Below are 6,655 nucleotides of genomic sequence, written 5' to 3' on the forward strand. Positions count from 1 at the left end.
GAAGGGTGTGCAGATAGTTTGGGTCATATTGAGATCAAAACTGTGGCGTTCCTCAGGAATCAGTGTTAGGACCTTTGCTATCTGTCATATATATAAATAATTTGGAGGAGAATGTAACTGGTCTGATTAGTAAGTTTGCTGATGACACAAACGTTGTTGGAATTGCGGACAGCAATGACGACCGTCAAAGGACAAAGCTGAATATCGATAGGTTGGTGACTTGGGCAGAGAGATGGCAGATGGAGTTCAATCTGGAAACATGTGAGGTAATGCATTTTGGAAGGTCTAATCCAGATGGAAAATATCCAGTAAATGGCAGAACCCTGAAGAACACTCATAGGCAGTGGGATCTGGGTGTCCAGGTACACAGATCACTGAAAGTGGCTACGCAGTTGGAAAAGGTAGTCAACAAGGCATATGGCATGCCTACCTTCATCGGCCTGGGCATTGAGTATAAAAATTGGCAGGTAATGATGCAGCCTGTCCTGTCTCAGAGACCATTGAAGAGTTCAACACGGGTCTGGAGTCACTTTTAGGGCATACCAGGAAAGCACAGTAGATTTGCATCCTGAACGTACATTGTTGAAGCACATTGGTTTTTACAATTGATATTGGTTTCAAGGCCCACTTTTACTGACATCAGATTTGACGTTTTGGTATTTTGTTAATTGTCCTTAACATTCCTTGGCTGCCAAAGCATTAGCCTGGTCTGGATTAGTAATCTAATGATATTTCCACAGCAGCACCATCTCCACATGGGGACCCATCAGAAACCACACTGAGCAGGTTATTTCTGTGCTGCCTGACAGCTCTGTCAAAAACAACTTCCAACAATTCGACCACCCTGATGAGACTGAGGGTGTGTCAGTTGGTCAGATTGTAACTATTCTCCTCTTAGGGGACTGGGCACAGCTGAGTGATTGTCCACATTGCCAGGTAGGTGTCAGAGTTGTGGCTGGAATGAAACAGCTTCCCCAGGGGCACGGCTTGTTGTGCAGCACAAGCCTTCAGTCCCATTGCAGGAACGGCGACAGGGCCAGTTATCTTCTTCGTGTCTTTAGTTTATCATCTTTTTCTTGGTATCATGTGGAGTGAATTGAATTGGTTGAAGACTGGTATCTGTGATTTTGTAGGGGGTCATGATGAGGGCGAGCTAAGTCATCCACTCAATACTTCTGGCTGAGGATGGCGCAGATACTACATCCTTGACTTTTGTACTGGTGTGGGGGGCTGTTCCATTGTTTCGGATGGGGATATTTGTGGAGCCCTCTCCTCCAGGGAGTTGTTTAACTGTCAATCACCATTTATGACTGGTTATGGCCGGACTTCTGGTCTGTTGCTGTTGCAATCACTTTGCCCTGTCTGTAATGTGTTGGCTCTGCTGTTTGTAATGCAACCAGCCAAATCTGGCATTTATAATGGGCTGGCATCAGTTTTTGGTTCAGATGGTTCTGACCCCGGCGTGTTTGCCTACACTCGTCACTGAACCATTGCTCAGCTTGATGGTAATCATAGACTGAGGGATTCTCTGGGACAAAAAGTTACAGATTGTGGTTGAACACAATTCTGCTTCTGCTGCTGCTGTGGTTTACATCACCACATGAATGCCCAGTTTTGAGCTGCAATATGTGCAATGTCATTGTACTGCCTGTCCCCAGTTCAGACCCAGTCTCCATCGCTCCTGTACTCAGTGACCTACTCTGGGTTCTGATATGGTAACACTTCTACTTTATTGTTCTTTTTCTTCTGAGAGTCTCTCCATGATTTCAGGCTACCAATTTTTCACATTCCTCAAGACACATTTAACATCTTCATCTGAATCTTTTCCCTTCCCCCAGTGAAATCTTCTGTTTTTAAAGTGAATGTGCTTCTCCCTGTTTCTCTGCCTGACCATGATTAAGTGCTCTGTAGTGCCAGTGATGCCAGCCTGAAGCAATGAATGAGTGCACCTCGCTGTGCCATTCACTTCCCAGTGTATGGTGCTCCATGTTGGACAGGGCGTTTGTGCAGCTTTGACACACACTGTTGGAATTTATTTGAAAATAGAAATTGCCGAAGAAACTAAGCAGGTCTAGCAGCATCTGTGGAGTCACAGCAAAGTTCATCTGTCGGATCCGGTGACACTTCTTCAAAGCTCTCAGTTTCATCAGCAACTTTTGTCTTTGTTTCAGATTTCCAGCGTCCACAGTTCTTTGTTTTGTTGAAAATTTATTTTGTGCCGATTCATTTCTGGAGAAACTCAGCAGTTCTGGACGCATCTGTGGAGACAGAGAAACAGAGTTAAGGTTTCAAGTCCAGCGTGAGCCTTCTTCAGAACTGAAAAGGATTGGAAAATACCTTGACAGAGGTGGAGGAGGAGTGACAGAAAACAGAGGGCGTGTTGTACAGTGCAAAAGACAAATGGACGTTTAGTTGTGGTGAAAGAAAAACAGATGTAGAATGGGAGTAAATACAGGTGTGAATGGGAGAGATGGGTTCCTTCCATTCAGTGCAAGATAAACAAGACACAAACATGACATGGTCACAGGGAGACCAGGAGGGAGAATGTACGAAAAATGGAGAACATTCCCAATGGTATCAGGCTGTGAAGTTATGGAATTGAATATTAAGGCCTACAAGCTATAAAGCACAAAGCATAAAATGAGGTGTAACTTGAGCTTGGGATGCCCTTCATTGAAGCATTGCAGGAACCCAGGAGCAAAATGTTAGCATGAGAACAAGGTATATTATTGAAATTGGAAGCAATGAGGAGGTTAGGGTTATTCCTACAGACAGAGTGGAAGTGTTTGGCAAAGCAGCCTCTCTTTGGTCTCGCCAGTGTAAAGCAGGCAGCATTGTGAGCAGCAATGACAGTCGACTGGATTGAAAGAGTACAAGTGAAATGCTGCTTCTCCTGGAAGGTGTGTTTTGGGTTGCAGAGAACGGAGGAATGAGTCTGCGATCTTTTCAAATATCCGGCTTTATTTCATCTTCAGTATTGACGACATTGTTGTACATTGGGAACTCTGCAGCAACAGCTTTCATTGTGCTTTTTAGACTTTTTAAAACTCAATTTACTCACAGGCTGTTCCCGACATCCTTAACTACAGGGTCTAGGCAACAATTTGTCATGTGCGCTCCTGTATGCTTTAAACCGATTTCCTTCATTTCAACTGCACTTTCAAGTCTTCTGTTTGTGATATAATTTGTAAATTTAACCCTTGTTATGCTGCAGCTTAATCAAATATCGTTTCAATATACTCCACCACTTCCCAGCTTTTATACTCTGGACCTCTACTCATAAAACTAAGGATCCACTGAGCCTTGTTCAAAATATTTTTCTTTGCCCCATCACCTATAATTTCCTGATTTCTGTGTCTCTCTCTCCTTAAACAGCGGGGTGATATTTGCCAGTCTTCTGTGACCCTCTCTGACTCCAGCGATTCCTGAAAGATCACCAGCAAAGCGAAACAAACTTGTCCGCTATCTCCTTAGAACTATGGCGCGCAGTCCATCTGATCTGGTTAATTTATCGACCTTCAGATCTTTCAGCTTCCCCAGCACCTTCTCCTTACTGATGGTCACCTCACTTACCTCTGCCTCTGATTCGCTTTATGTTCTGGCTGGCTGCTGGTGTCTTCCACCGTGAAGACTGATGCAAAGTCCCTAATCAGATACTCTACCATTTCTATGTTTCCCATAAGTACTCCAGCCTCATTTCCAGCAGTCCCGTGTTTGGTCATGCTTCCCCCTCTTCCTTGTTATATATCTAAAGACTTCTTGCAATCTTCTTTTATATTATTAACAAGCTTGCCATCATATTTCATCTTCTCCTCCCTATTGCTTTTATCATTTACCCTAAGTTGGAATTTCAAGTCTTACTAATCCTTTGGATTTCCAATAGCCTTCACCACTTTGAACGCTTTCTCTTTTGCTCTTATGCTGTCTCCGACCTCCTGTATTACCGACAGCTGCCTTGTCCTCCCTGAGTATGCTTCTTCTCCCTTGGGAGGGATTTAAAATGTGCCTTCGAATTATCCCAAGAAAGTCCTGCCATTGCCGCTCCACTGTTTTCCCTGCTCGGCTTCCCTTCCCATCAACTCTGGCAACATCCTTCCTCCTTTATAGTGATGTTCCTCCATTATTATCACATCACATCCACAAATGAGCAATAGATCTAACTGAAAGAGGGAGGTTTGAGAGATTGACTGGGGACTTTTGAAGGGTTTATTAACAAGATATAAATAGAGAGGGAGTCTGAAACAGAGAGAGAATATGGATTAAGAGGTGTAAAAATAGATTCTTGACAGAAGTAAATGTACTTCGCTATTTTGGCAATTTCTGTGTGCTGTGTTCCTCAGTACAATGAAGGTACAACAGAGTAACATGTTCGCATTGTCTGTCTGATGCCAGAACTTTTATCTACCCTAATATGACAGACGCCAGCCGTTGACAGAACCCAGCAGGTCAGTATATTTATTTCCTTGCAGTGTGTTAATTAATTGAAATAAGGTGCGACACACAAAGCAGAAATTTACAACACACAAACTGATAAGAATGAGAGAGGAGAGCATGGAAACCCAGAGAGGGGAAATTCTTGAGAGAATGGGAACAGAACACATCAGCTGAGAATCAAACAATGTTTAAATGTTTTATAAATTTTGTACATCGTCTGCATCATATTTTGTGAACTATGTCTCAGTTGTTAACTCTGTATGTCTTGTGCATACATGAACAGTCTTTTCTATCAGCACACACTGGCAGAGTACGTATCAAATCATTTTTCCTCTATTCCAAACTATTGTGTTTTGTTTACATTGTCACTTGCCATTCCTTCGGACAAGGATATTCTTTTTCCTTCTCTGTATTTTATTTTATTCTGACTATAAGATGATATTGGTGTCTGGGGGATATTGCTTTACTCCTGCCCAGTCTGCATTTCCTATTCTCCTATTCCTTTCTGTTTGCTAACCAATCACATAGATGCTGTCTCTGACTCTTCATTCACAATAAACACGGCAATTGGAAATGTAATGCTTACTTTTCAGCTCAGGCCAAAGGAAACGGGAAAGAAAATGTGTATAAACTGTGAAAAAATGATTGCAAATTTAGAGGCAAATTATTGGATGTATTCTGTTAAGGATAAAACGTTGCCTTGTTCGGGCAATGAGAGGAAAGTTCAGCATTTCCTGTCTTTCTTCAGGGCAGTTGTGTCCAGAGACAGGGCTTACATTGGCAGTTATAGTGGAGGAGGCTTCAGAGCATGGACAACCTTTTGAATGGCTCTTTGGAATGTGGTTACACCGAACGCCTCATGTGGATAACACAATAGAGTCATCGAGCCTGTGAAAAGAAATCATCACCTTTCTCCTTTATGTCTAACAGTGTGAGAGTAATTGGAGATGAGCACAAAGACCAATAGCAGGCAATGTCAGCTTCCCACCCAGAACAGGTATTTATGTTACATTTAAAGTGTTGTAGTGAAAGGGGTTAACTGGAGCTGTTTGTTCAGTAAATCAAATTAATGTCTGTCCCCATGGATACTGACTGTGTCACTGGAGGGTTTCCCGCTTCTATTAATAAGGGGTTTCTTCCAATGTGTTATCCCATAGTATCAGTGGCTGTGTCATCCTCAATACGATTGGGATCAGCAGCTCCAGAGAGGGGGGAGATCAGAGTCTGTGACCAGCAGATTGGGATGTTCCAACAATGGCTCAGAATGTGAGAACAATGGAGTGGAATGTTACGACAACGCACCAGAATCTGAGAGGAATAGATTGGAATATTCCAACAATGGACAGGAGTTTATCCGATGGCCTTGACTGGCTTACTTTCAATTGGATACCATTAACTTTGCGAATAGAAGGTGTCCTGATAATTATTCAAGCAGGTTACTATCCCATTCTCGCTTTTGTTGGTGTTCCCGGTAAGTTTCTCTGTGTCTTTCCATTTATTAATTCCGTAAGTCTTTGTGAACAGCATCTCGATTTCTATTTTCTGTATTTGACAAAGATGGAAACTATTATATTCACTTTCAGTAACAAACTCAATTCTTGTGCCATGGCTTCACTTACAAACATCTGAGGATGAAGAAAAGTGTTCATAACCACCATTGGCCCATTTTGCCCAGAGCTGATCTATACCATAATATTCACTTTATCACCAATAATATCCCCAGTCTTCACTTCTGCCTCAGTGCTGTTTATGAATAAATCATAATCTGCTCCTTTCCAGTTGCAGTTCTCTTCTGGCCATACTTGCAGTTACTAAAATTTTGACTGGAGACTGATTCTTGTCTCTACCTGGACCTATACCAATTGCAAAGTGTGAAGACAGTTTGATTCTAAAATGAGGTTGTCACGGCTTTGTGTCACTGGTTTCAGCATAACCTGTCAATGGTCGTAAAATGACAGTTTCATTGAACTGTTTAGATTCTAGAACTCTCCGAGCAGGAGTGGGTGCCATGTCCATCATCTCCTAAGTGCAGTGCTCCAATGTATTCACTTGGTGACGTAGCATCTCTTTTCACCCCACCCCCACTGACCCATTGCTGGATGGGATACATTACTCTGTCTCCATAGAAGATTATACAGAAAATCTTCCAGAAATTCCACAGGGCAGAGTGAATGTGAAAATGAGGAACTGTGGGAGATTAGAATTAATAAAGAAGAATTGC

The sequence above is a fragment of the Stegostoma tigrinum genome, unplaced genomic scaffold (assembly GCF_030684315.1).
Source record: "Stegostoma tigrinum isolate sSteTig4 unplaced genomic scaffold, sSteTig4.hap1 scaffold_70, whole genome shotgun sequence".
Taxonomy (NCBI): Eukaryota; Metazoa; Chordata; class Chondrichthyes; order Orectolobiformes; family Stegostomatidae; genus Stegostoma; species Stegostoma tigrinum.